Genomic DNA, 14,268 nt, shown 5'->3' with positions numbered 1-14,268 from the left:
GTTCCTTTTTTTTTTTTGTCCTATTTCTCATTATGGATCAATCATTTCACTTTAGGAGAAAATCACTCTTTTTTCTTTAACAAAAAGATATCTTGATACCTTACCAAAAATCCATTCCACTTTGCTTACATAGAGATGCTTCTCTTACTTCTAGTAGTTTTAACTACATATATTAGCTAGAATTATTATCCCTTAGAATCCTTAAATCCTAGTGAAAACTAAGAACTTAACAACTGCGGACTGTAACATTACCATTCTGTTGATTGACAAAATTTATAAATATATTTCATGATTTCAAGATGTATGTTCTTCACAATAAGCTTTTCATTGTGGCACAGAATATATTTGTACTAATAAGCCCGAATACCTTTAGTCCCTCTGTAAAAGGAAGCCAATAAAGGATAAACCTATGTTCAATAATTAATCTTTCAGTATCTTATCTTATGTGGAATTGACCTACATATTCAATGAATATTCATAATTTAACTTATTTCAGTATAACTTTAAGGCATCAAGTTATCAAAAAGATTTTGAGTAGACATAAAGTATTTTAAGTAGACATACTATGAAGTTAAATTGTTGAAAAATTCTTAATTATATTTATTGGACTTGTTTATCTCAGTTATATTATTTGACTTGTTCTTTATTGTGTTTAGATTATTCATGAAAATTTCATAAGAGATTAAGTAGCTAATTGTCATTTTTTGTCATGGAGCCAAAGCAAGAACAATACCCAGTTGTGGATGTGACTGGTGATAGAAGCAAGGTCTGATGCTGTAAAGAGCAATATTGCATACAAACCTGGAATGTCAGGTTCATGAATCAAGGTGAATTGGAAGTGGTCAAACAAGAGATGGCAAAAGTGAACATCGACATTCTAGGAATCAGCGAACTAAAATGGACTGGAATGGGTGAATTTAACTCAGATGACCATTATATCTACTACTGTGGGCACCAATCACTTAGAAGAAATGGAGTAGCCATCATGGTCAAAAAAAGAGTCCAAAATGCAATACTTGGATACAGTCTCAAAAATGACAGAATGATCTCTGTTCATTTCCAAGGCAAACCATTCAATGTCACAGTGATTCAAACCTATGCCCGAACAAGTAACACTGAAGATGCTGAAGTTGAACGTTTCTATGAAGACCTACAAGAACTTTTAGAACTCACACCCAGAAAAAGAGATCCTTTTCATTATAGGGGACTGGAATGTAAAAGTAGAAAGTCAAGAAACACCTAGAGTAACAGGTAAATATGGCCTTGGAGTACGGAATGAAGCAGGGTAAAGGCTAATAGAGTTCTGCCAAGAGAACGCACTGGTCATAGCAAACACCCTCTTACAACAATACAAGAGAAGACTCTACACATGGACATCACCAGATGGTCAACACTGAAATCAGATTTATTATATTCTTTGCAGAAAAAGATGGAGAAGCTCTATACAGTCAACAAAAATAAGACCAGGAGCTGACTGTGGCTCAGATCATGAACTCCTTATTGCCAAATTCAGACTTAAATTGAAGAAAGTAGGGAAAACCACTAGACCATTCAGGAATGACCTAAATCAAATCCCTTATGATTATACAGTGGAAGTGAGAAATAGATTTAAGGGACCAGATCTGATAGATAGAGTGCCTGATGAACTATGGAATGAGGTTCATGACATTGTACAGGAGTCAGGGATCAAGACCATCCCCATGGAAAAGAAATGCAAAAAGGAAAATGGCTGTCTGAGGAGGCCTTACAAAAACAAAGGAGAAAAGGAAAGATATAAGCAACTGAATGCAGAGTTCCAGAGAATAGCAAGAAGAGATAAGAAAGCCTTCCTCAATGATCAATGCAAAGAAATAGAGGAAAAGAACAGAATAGGGAAGACTAGGGATCTCTTCAAGAAAATTAGAGATACCAAGAGAACATTTCATGCAAAGATGGGCTCGATAATGGACAGAAATGGTACAGACCTAACAGAAGCAGAAGATATTAAGAAGAGGTAGCAAGAATACACAGAAGAACTGTACAAAAAAGATCTTCACAACCCAGATAATCATGATGGTGTGATCACTCACCTAGAGCCAGACATCCTGGAATGTGACGTCAAGTGGGCCTTAGAAAGCATCACTATGAACAAAGCTAGTGGATGTGATGGAATTCCAGTTGAGCTATTTCAAGTCCTACAAGGTGATGCTGGGATAGTGCTACACTCAATATGCCAGCAAATGTGGAAAACTCAGCAGTGGCCACAGGACTGGAAAAGGTCAGTTTTCATTCCAATCCCAAAGAAAGGCAATGCCAAAGAATGCTCAAACTACCGCACAATTGCACTCATCTCACATGCTGGTAAAGTAATGCTCAAAATTCTCCAAGCCAGGGTTCAGCAATACATGAACCGTGAACTTCCAGATATTCAAGTTAGGTTTAGAAAAGACAGAAGAACCAGAGATCAAATTGCCAACATCTGATGGATCATGGAAAAAGCAAGAGAGTTCCAGAAAAACATCTATTTCTGCTTTATGGACTATGCCAAAGCCTTTGACTATGTGGATCACAAGAAACTGTTGAAAATTCTGAAAGAGATGGGAATACCAGACCACCTGACCTGCGTCTTGAGAAGTCTGTATGCAGGTCAGGAAGCAACAGTTAGAAGTGGCCATGGAACAACAGACTGGTTTCAAATAGGAAAAGGAGTACATGAAGGCTGTATATTGTCACCCTGCTTATTTAACTTCTATGCAGGGTACATCATGAGAAATGCTGGACTGGAAAAAGTACAAGCTGGAATCAAGATTGCCAGGAGAAATATCAATAACCTCAGATATGCAAATGATACCACCCTTATGGCAGAAATTGAAGAAGAACTAAAAAGCTTCTTGATGAAAGTGAAAGAGGAGAATGAAAAAGTTGGCTTAAAGCTCAACATTCAGAAAATGAAGATCATGGCATCTGGTGCCATCACTTCATGGCAAATATATGGGGAAACAGTGGAAACAGCATCAGACTTTATTTTGGGGGGCTCCCAAATCACTGCAGATGGTGATTGCAGCCATGAAATTAAAAGATGTTTGTTTACTCCTTGGAAGGAAAGTTATGACCAACCTAGATAGCATATTAAAAAGCAAAATATTACTTTGCCAACATAGATTCATCTTCAAGGCTATGGTTTTTCCAATAGTCATGTATGGATGTGAGCGTTGGGCTGTGAAGAAGGCTGCGTGCCAAAGAATTGATGCTGTTGAACTATGATGCTCAAGAAGACTCTTGCGAGTCCCTTGGACTGCAAATAGATCCAACCAGTCCATCCTAAAGGAGACCAGTCCTGAGAGTTCATTGGAAGGACTGATGCTGAGGCTAAAACTCCGGTACACTGGCCACCTCATGCAAAGAGTTGACTCATTGGAAAGGACCCTGATGCTGGGAAGGATTGGGGGCAGGAGAAGAAGGGGACAACAAAGGATGAGGTGGCTGGATGGCATCACTGACTCAGTGCACATAAGTTTGGGTTAACTCCAGGCATTGTTGATGTTCAGAGAGGCCTGGTGTGTTGAGATTCATGGGGTCACCAAGAATCACACACGACTGAGCGACTGAACTGAGCTGAACTGATCTTTCTTCCTGACAAATTGTTTATCAGAGATAATGTGAGCTAATTTTACTTTTAGCAAACCCAGCTAGAATAAAAAGTACTGGTCTACATAATATTTACTGCTGATAACTCTAAAGACATAACTGTTTTAAATGAACTAACAAATTTACACTAGCTTTTGTTTCTAAAGTTCATCCTAAATTATATAAACTTGAATAAGCTTCTTTACAAATACATCCAGAGGTAGAAAAAACAAAAATCACACACTTAGAACAAACATACATAGTCACATATAAACATACAGACAGATGCAAAGAGAAATCTTATAGCTTTTGTTTTAAAATATACATCTATGGATTTCCCTGGTTAGAAGTCTGCCTTTCCACTTCTGGGGGCACAGGCTCAATCCGTGTTAGGGAACTAAGATTCATAATGGCACAAGACCAAACAACATTAAGAAATAAAAAAGCTGGATCTAAATCATGTTTCTGTCAGATGTCATAAATTAAGGAAACCTGCTCAGACAGTTTAAATTTTTACTAACATCTGTGAAGTGTGTTAAGATTTTTTTCTTTCACCCACTTCCCAAGTAAACTTCCTTCCTTCTTTCTCCACCCCCCCACCGCCCGCCCCTTCTGATAAGAATTACCTCCTGAAATTTGCATTTCAAAGAGGTGCAAGTTACTCAGTTCCAGGAGTAGACTAGGTAGAACATTGACATCTCAAAAACACAGGGGAAAAGTTTAACTTTCTCCAAGGATTTGTTTGTTTGTTTGTTTGTTTCCTCAATCCATAATTTTACAATACTAAAAAGCCTTTATAAACAAATGGCAAAGGCTCTGTCTGGGTATAAAGGACTGGTGGTCTTTGAATTGCTTCTAAATATTCATTTCTGTTCTGGTAAAGACTTAATTTACAAGGCAAGTATAGTCATTTTTAATTCCTCAAGTAAATGGACTGTAACCTGAACAACATCAAAGGGTTGATCCACCCATCCATTTAAATTATTTTCAATTTGCCTCTTTAGATCAGGGAGCGCTAAGATGGAAATCAAGATTTCTGTTCTCAATTTAGAGCTGTGTGTCTTTGGAATGTTTTTCTTTGCCTCTGGGTACATAATTTCCTTTAGTTTAAGGCAGAAGAGCTAAAACAATGTTCCCATCTGGCTCTCAATATCAGCTTCTGACCCTTGTTGTTGTTCAGCCAATAAGTCCTGTCTTCAGACCCCATGGACATGCTCCCTAGGCTTCCCTGTCCTTCACTATCTCCTGGAGTTTGTTCAGACTCATGTCCTTTGAGTCAGTGATGCCATCCAACCATCTCATCCTCTGTCATCCCCTTCTCCTCCTGCTCTCAATATTTCCCAGCTTACGTTCTGACCATTGAGATACTTTAAAAGAAAAACAATAGAAACAAACACTTTCAAATATCTTGCCAGTCTTCAGCTGATACAAACAGTAAATATTACTGACAGTACTAAACAACACCTTGGCTGTAAGAAATATCCCCAAAGAAGGTGCAAAAGATATCAGCCTCCCAAGATCCAGAGCCACGATCACAGAAAGCAAAAGAAGATTTAGACAATTCCCTGAGAGCTAGGAACAAAAGGTAGGACTCCAGCTGCAAATGGGGTGCAACCTGCATTTCTATCTGGCCGTATTTGGGTATTCCCAACCCGATTGTTGCCAAGCCAAATACTCAGGACACAAAAGAAGAAAAACAAGGAGACAAGAAGATGATAGCTAACACTGACAAAGAATGGATCCGTAGCTAATGGGTCTGGATTTAGAAAGGAAGGGACAACATGAAATTTTATCATCCTCTCTTGACTGGGCACTACAGACTGAGATCCCAGAAAGTCTACTCTCTTTGGAATTCTCATCCTTCACTGGCTTCAGTCAGTTTTCACAGGATTTCATCTGCAGAAGCCTGGAGGTTTAAAATCAAGAGTGTAGCTATAGTATCTGCCAGAACTTGTCAAAGCATATTATTTATTTTAGTCCTGGACTATTGAAAGGAACAAATAGTAGCAGATTACCAGAGAATCTCTTGGAGGCCTGTCAACCCTGAGAGAGTAGATATGGTGGCATATTTAAGACCACTAACTTGTTGGACTTTTGTTTACCATTTTGGAAACTCTTCATAGTGAAAGGGAATTTAGATAGATTAGAAGACTGTGAGCACTCAGGTAAAGGAATGGAGGGGAGTAGTAGGTATCACAACAGTCATAGAGATTTTGTTTTCAATATTTCCTGTATCTCTATTTTTAAACATCTATTTATTTATTTTTCTGCCCCAAGCAGGTTATGGTTGCTGCATGCAAGATCTAGTTCCCTGACCAGGGATCGAATCCAGGGCCCCTGTACTGGGAGCACTAAGTCTTAGCCACGATCACTAGGGAAGCCCTACCTCTGTGCCTGCAATTTTTATTAGCCCTGTGCAATCTTGAATCGTGCATTTAAATCGAGATTCAATTTGTATCTTGAATCTTTCAAGATGATATTTTGCAGTTTTGAAGCCTCTTGAGGGCTTCAGCAGGCAAATTAAAATAGGTACCCCATTCTGTTTGCTTGATTTGGGAGCCCTTGCTTTCAAATATACTTCCTCAATGAACAATCTTTTCTCACTGGAACATTCATCATATAATGGCCATTGTAATTCCAGGCTGTCTGAAATTTTGCCATTTATGTGGCTATCTAAATCTTCCAGGACCAGAGTACATAGATATAAACTAAGCAGATGTGCCAGAAGTGGGATGCTCCATTTTTATAATAGAAACTTGATACCATTTCTTTAGTTAAGTCTTTGGTCTCTCAGAACCAAATTAACACATAAGACAGATATGCCACTAGGTTGGGGATTTTGTGGCATTTTACAGTATGCCATGTTGCCTGAAAATTTTCTTGAGCTTGGAAACTATCCTATAGTCTATTTAACTAATTTCATGACCAATTTATCCTAGCACTGGAGTTTCATCATAGGTGACTGGAATGCAAAAGTAGGAAGTCAAGAGATACCTGGAGTAACAGTCAAGTTTGGCCTTGGAGTACAAAATGAAGTAGAGCAAAGGCTAACAGTTTTTTTCATAAGAACACACTGGTCATAGAAAACACCATCTTCCAACAAAACAAAAGAAAACTATGCACATGGACATCACCAAATAGTCAGTAACAACTGATTATATTCTTTGCATCCAAAGATAGAGAAGCTCTATACAGTCAGGAAAAACAAGACTGGGAGCTAACTGTTGCTCAGATCATCAACTCCTTATTGAAAAATTCAAGCTCAAATTGAAGAAAATAGGAAAAACCACTAGACCATTCAGGTGTGATCTAAATTATATCCCTTACAATTGTACAGTGAAGGTAACAAATAGATTCAATGGATTAGATCCTATAGACAGAGTGCCTGAAGAACTATGATGGAGATTCATAGCATTGTACAGGAGGCTGTGATCAAAACCATCCCCAGAAAAAGAAAGGCAAAAAGGCAAAATGGTTGTCTGAGGAGGCTTTACAAATAGCTGAGAAAAGAAGAGAAGGGAAAGATATACCCAACTGAGATATACCCAGTCCTGAGAGCTGTGACATGCTGGCATAAGACCTTTTGAAACAAGTCACCATTGCCACCATTACCCTTAACTAACTTGACCTCAAGCCAAACTACAGGGAGGGAACACAGCCCCACCCATCAAAAGGAAATTGGATTAAAGATTTACTAAGCATGGTAGCCCATCAGAGAAAGATTCAGATTCCCCCACAACCAGTCCTTCCTATCAGGAAGTTTCTACAAGCTTCTTATCCTCATCCATCAGAAGGCAGACAGAATGAAAACCACAATTACAGAAAAATAGCCAATTGATCACATGGGTGAATTTAACTCATATGACCACTATATCTACTTCTGTAGGCAAGAATCTCTTGGAAGAAATGGAGTAGACCTCATAATCAACAAAAGAGTCTGAAATGCAGTGCTTGAGAGCAATTTCAAAAATGACAGAAAGATCTCTGTTCCTTTTCACGGTTAACCATTCAATATCACAGTAATCCAAGTCTATGCCTGAACCACTAATGCTGAAGAAGCTGAAGTTGAATGATTCCATGAAGACCTACAAGACCTTCTAGAACTAACACCAAAAAAGACGTTCTTTTCATCATAGGGGACTGGAATGCAAAAGTAGGAAGTCAAGAAATACCTGGAGTAACAGGCAAATTTGGCCTTAAAGTACAAAATGAAGCAGGGCAAAAGCTAACAGAGTTTAGCCAAGAGAACGCACTGGTCTTGGAAAACACCCTCTTCCAACATGAGTCAACTCTACATGTAGACATTCAGTTCAGTTCAGTTCAGTTCAGTTCAGTTGCTCAGTCGTGTCTGACTTCTTGCGACCCCATGAACGGCAGCACGCCAGGCCTCCCTGTCCATCACCAACTCCCAGAGTTCACTCAGACTCATGTCCATTGAGTCAGTGATGCCATCCAGCCATCTCATCCTCTATCGTCCCCTTCTCCTCCTGCCCCCAATCCCTCCCAGCATCAGAGTCTTTTCCAATGAGTCAACTCTTCGCATGAGGTGGCCAAAGTACTGGAGTTTCAGCTTTGGCATCATTTCTTCCAAAGAAATCCCAGGACTGATCTCCTTTAGAATGGACTGGTTGGATCTCCTTGCAGTCCAGGGGACTCTCAAGAGTCTTCTCCAACACCACAGTTCAAAAGCATCAATTCTTCGGCACTCAGCTTTCTTCACAGTCCAACTCTCACATCCATACATGACTACTGGAAAAACCATAGCCTTGACTAGATGGACCTTTGTTGGTAAAGTAATGTCTTTGCTTTTGAATATGCCATCTAGGTTGATCATAATTTCCTTCCAAGGAGTAAGCGTCTTTTAATTTCATGGCTGCAATCACCATTTGTAGTGATTTTGGAGCCCCAAAAAATAAAATGTGACACTGTTTCCACTGTTTCTTCATCTATTTGCCATGAAGTGATGGCACCAGATGCCGTGATCTTCATTTTCTGAATGTTGAGCTTTAAGCCAACTTTTTCACTCTCCTCTTTCACTTTCATCAAGAGGCACTTTAGTTCTTCTTCACTTTCTGTCATAAGGGTGGTGTCATCTGCATATCTGAGGTCATTGGTATTTCTCCCAGCAATCTTGATTCCAGCTTGTGTTTCTTCCAGCCCAGCATGTCTCATGATGTACTCTGCATAGACATTGCTGCTGCTGCTACTCAGTTGCTTCAGTCATATCCAACTCTGTGCGACCCCAGAGACGGCAGCCCACCAGGCTCCCCCATCTCTGGGATTCCCCAGTCAAGAACACAGGAGTGGGGTGCCATTGCCTTTACCAGATAGTAAATACCGAAATCAGATTGATCATATTCTTTGTAGCTAGAGATGGAAAAGCTCTATAGAGTCAGCAGAAACAAGACTGGGAGCTGACTGTGGCTCAGATCATGAACTCCATACTGCAAAATTCAGGCTTAAATTGAAGAAAGTAGGGAAGACCACTAGACCATTCAGATATGATCTATATCAAATCCTTTAGGATTATACAGTAGAAGTGACAAACAGATTCAAGGGATTAGATCTGGTAGACAGAGTGCCTGAAGAAATATGGAGGGAGGTTCCTAACACTGCCCTGGAGGTGGTGATCAAAACCATGTCCAAGAAAAAGAAATGCAAAAAGGCAAAACGGTTGTCTGAGGAGGCCTTACAAATAGCTGAGAAAAGAAGATACATGAAAGGCAAAGGAGAATAACCGAGAGAGATGATATGGGGAGGGAGGTGGGAGGGGGGTTCAGGATTGGGAACTCATGTACACCCGTGGTGGATTCATGTCAATGTATGGCAAAACCAATACAGTATTGTAAAGTAAAAATAAATAAATAAATAATTTTAAAAAGAAAGGCAAAGGAGAAAAGGAAAGAAATATCCATCTGAATGCAGAGTTCCAAAGAATATCAGGGAGAAATGAGAAAGCCTTCCTCAGTGATCAATGCAAAGAAACAAAAGAAAATAGAATGGGAAAGACTAGAGATCTCTTCAAGGAAACTGGAGATACCAAGGGAACATTTTATGCAAAGATATGCACAACAAAAGACAGGAACAGTATGGAGCTAACAGAAGCAGAATAGATTAAGAAGAGGTGGCAAGAATACACAGAAGAACTATTTAAAAAATCTTAAAGTTTCAGATAACCACAATGGTGTGATCACTCACATAGAGCCAGACATCCTGGAGAGTGAAGTAAAGTGGGGCCTTAGGAAACATTACAAGATCAAGGGTAGTGGAGGTAATGGAATTCCAGCTGAGCTATTTCAAATCCTAAATGATGATGCTGTTGAAGTCAATATGTCAATATGCTAGCAAATTTGTAAAACTCAGCAGAGACCACAGGACTGGAAAATGTCAGTATTCATTCCAATCCCAAAGAAGGGCAATGCCAAGGAATGTTCAAACTACCACTCAATTGCACTCATTTCACATGCTAGCAAGGTAATACTCAATATCCTTAAAGCTATGCTTCAACAGTATATGAACCAAGAACTTCCCAATGTACAAAGTGGATTTTGAAAAGGCAGAGGATCCAGAGATCAAATGGCCAACATCCACTGGATCACAGAAAAAGCAAGAGAATTCTAGGAAAACATCTACTTCTGCTTCTTTAACTACACAAAAATCTTTGACTGTGTGGATCACAACAAACTCTGGAAAATTCCTAAAGTGATGGGAAACCAGAACAGCTTACCTGCCTTTCCTGATAAACCTGAATGCAGGTTAAGAAGCAACAGATAGAAGTGGACATGGGACAATGGAGTGGTTCAAAATTGGGAAAGGAGTACTTTAAGGCTGTATACTGTCACTCTGTTTATTTAACTTATATAGAGAGAACATCATGAGAAATGCTGGGATGGATGAAGCACAAGCTAGAATCAAGATTGCTGAGAGAAACATCCATAACCTCATATATGCAGATGATACCACCCTAATGTTGGAAAGTGAAGAGGAAATAAAGAGCCCCTCGATGAAGGTGAAAGATGAGTGAAAACCTTGCTTAAAACTCAACCTTCAGAAAACTAAGATCATGCATCCAGTCCCATCAGTTCAAGGCAAATAGATGGGGAAAAATGGAAACAGAGACTATTTTCTTGGGCTCCAAAATCACTGCAGATGGTGACTGCAGCCATGAAATTAAAAGATGCTTGCTCCTTGGAAGAAAAGTTATGACAAACCTAGATTGTATTAAAAAGCAGAGATATAACTTTGCTGACATATGTCCATATAGTCAATGCTATGGTTTTTCCAGTAGTCATGTATGGATGTAAGAGTTGGACCAGAAAGAAGGCTAAGCACTGAATAATTGATGCTTTTAAACAGTGGTGCTGGAGAAGACTCTTGAAAGTCCCTTGCACTGCAAGGAGATCCAACCAGTCAATCCTAAAGGATATTTACCCTGAATATTGATTGATAGGACTAATGCTGAAGCTGAAGCTCCAATACTTTGCCATCTGATTTGAAGAGCTGACTCATTGGAAAAGACCCTGATGCTGGGTAAGTTTGAAAGCAAAAGGAGAAAGGCATAGATGAGAATGAAATGGTTAGATAGTATCCCAATTCAGTGGACATGAATTTGAGCAAACTCCAGGATATTGTGGAAGACTGTAGTTCATGCTGCTGCTGCTGCTGCTGCTTCTAAGTCACTTCAGTCGTGTCTGACTCTGTGCCACGCCATGGACAGCAGCCCACCAGGCTCCTCTGTCCACAGGATTCCCTAGGCAAGAATAACGGAGTGGGTTGCCATTTCCTTCTCCACTGTAGTCCATGTGGTTGCATCAAATCAGAAACTTTGTCTACTTAAATTATGATGTATCACTGATCAAAACTGAATTTCCTGTCTTATTTCCCCAAGTGCCCCAGAAATTTATGCTATAGACTTACCACAAGTTTTCTGTGAATTTTGTGATGACTGCCTTCTTATTTTCTTTAGATTGAGCACTATTTTTTCCCTCTTTGAAATACTTCCCCTTCTCCCCCATTTAACCAAATTTATTCTTTCTGATTGCCTGTATACAGTTTCTGAGACCTGTCAGGGCTGCTCAAAGGCATATATATCCCTTATAGATAAGTTTGGCCACAAAACCAAATGTTGTGGCCCACTAAGTCTCATCATCAAAACTTGTAGTTTCTCATATCTCAATTTTCTAAACTAGAAAAAATCTGGAGCCTCTCACAGCCTGATTTTCCAAGCCATGAAAAAACTGGAGTCTCTGATACCTTAATTTTCCACCTGAAGGGATCAGAACAAGCTTGAAGAGCTCAGAACACAAAGTAAGTGGAGCTCAATCCGAGATAGGCTTACCAGAGATCCCAGAGAGTGGCAAAAACAGGAAACAAAAAGGTTTTCATGAATACCATCCCTTGTGTCTAAGTGCAGTCCCAGAAGTTTCAGAAGCTGTCTTCAGGTCCCATCCCATTGACAAAACTTTCAAAGGATAAAACTAAAACTATTTAGCAACAAGCTTGTTGTCCTTTATTCAAAGGAAACTGCCCACAGATGGGGGAAGTGCAGAGCATCACAAGCAGTGGAGAGCTCCCCCATGGGCTGCTGGGCAAGAACAAGGTTTTCTTTTTTTAATGTTTCATTTTGAATTAGGGTATAGCTGATTAACAGTGTTGTGATAGTTTCAGATGAACAGAGAAAGGGAGTTGGCCATACATGGATCCACTCTTCCCCAAACTCCCTTTCCAACCAGGCTGCCACATAACATTGAGCAGATTTCCATGTGCTATACAATAGGTCCTTGTTGGTTATCTGTTTTAATTATAGCAGTGTGTACATGTCATCCTAAACTCCCTAACTATTCCCTTTGTCCAGAAACCATAAGTTCATTTTCTAAGTCTGTGAGTGTCTGTTCTGCAAGCAAGTTCACATGTACCATTTCTTTCTAGATTCCACATACAAGGGATGACAAACAATATTTCTCCTTCTCTGTCTTACTTCAGTCATTATGAGACTCTCTAAGTCCATCCACATTGCTGCAAATGGAATTCATTCTTTTTATCGTTGAACAATGTTTCGTTATATATATGTACCATATCTTCTTTATTCCTCTGTCGACAGACATTTAGTTTGCTTCCATGTCTTGGTTATTGTAGACAGAGTTGTGATGAACATTTTGATGGATGTGTCCTTTCGGATCATGTTTTTCTCCTTATACATGCCCAGGAATGGGAGTGAGATTGCAGGGTCATATGGCAGTCCTATTTTTAGCTTTTTAAGGAACCTCCATACTATTCTTCCTAGTGGCTATATGAATTTACATTCCCACCAATAGTGTAGGAGTGTTCCCTCCTCTCCACACCCTCTCCAGCATTTATTGTTTGTGGATTTTTTGATGACAGACATTCTGGATGGTGTGAGGTAATATCTCATTGTAGCTTTGACTTGCATTTCTTGAATAATTAGTGATGTTGAACATCTTTTCGTGTGTCTGCTGGCCATCTATGTGTCTTCTTTGGAGAAATGTCTATTTAGGTCTTCTACCCATTTTTTAAGTGGGTTGAAGAATGAATTTATAGAGCATTAGAGGCAGCAGAAAACAGAGTGTACGTTCAGGCCACTCAATATGATTGTTCTCTTGCTCTCTGTACGTCCCCTGCCAGACCAGTGCCTGCTTCACCTATATCTTACCCATAAGACTGACCTTCCTAGTACTTGCCCCAGGCCGCAGTTGGTGATTATTCTCATCAAAGGAATGGGGGGCGGGGCGGGTGGTGCCCCTCAACTGGTTTCCCTGGTAACTAATGAACACACCCGACATCAATTCCCCTATAACTGGTAATCTTTCTTCTGCCTTGAGCTGGCCAAGTACAGACTTTGTAGGTCTGCAGGGTGCAGCCCAACACAGAGCATGATTGGCTAGGCTAGGAGGTCAAGCATTTCCTCAAAATGCTTGCTAGCAGTTTTTAGGTTCTGGGGTAAGCTTTTAACTAACTAAAAGCTGAGTTAGAGGCTTGTGATTGTCCTTAGGTTTTCTTGACAAAGAGGTAATTCTAGGTGCAGGCTGACTTAAGTTTAGATTTGTGGTGTGGTCCTTGCCACTGGGATAGTCTCCATTTTGTAGGTCCTGATACAACAATTAACTATCGGTCTTGTTATGAAAAATGAGGAAAGGTTGTGAAATAGGTAGTGAGGAGAAGAGAGGCTGGGGGCTATAGTTCCATTTGATACAGGGAAAATGATGTGCATCTCAGGATGACCCAGGCTTCCTGGCTACAGAAAAACTCTCTCATCAAGCTTATAGCAAAGAAGAAGGGATGCAGGTTTGAAAATAGCATTGATGAGCTTAAAGAGGTGATAGATAAGAGGAACTGAAGAGAAGAAAAAAGAGACAAATCTCTGTTCATTTGGAAGTAGAGTTTTAGTCTCTGCTTAGCTTTTTTAAGTGTTGATGGATCTGCATGCATTTCGGTCATGGACCTTCAAGATTGTTATTGCATTTAAATAGCATCATGCTTCAAATAGAAAGTGTCCTCCATGGATCTCATCAAATTTTTTCATGTTGGTGTATTGATAGTGAGTAGGTAATTACAGAGAAATTTTATATTTAAAATGTTTATCTCATGTAAGAGAATACTTAAAAAGTAATGAGTTAAATTATTAGCCTCTTTAAAAGAGAACTG

Source organism: Capra hircus, chromosome 4, assembly GCF_001704415.2.
Source record: "Capra hircus breed San Clemente chromosome 4, ASM170441v1, whole genome shotgun sequence".
In the NCBI taxonomy this organism is placed as follows: Eukaryota; Metazoa; Chordata; class Mammalia; order Artiodactyla; family Bovidae; genus Capra; species Capra hircus.
Note: the sequence above shows the minus strand (reverse complement) of the source record.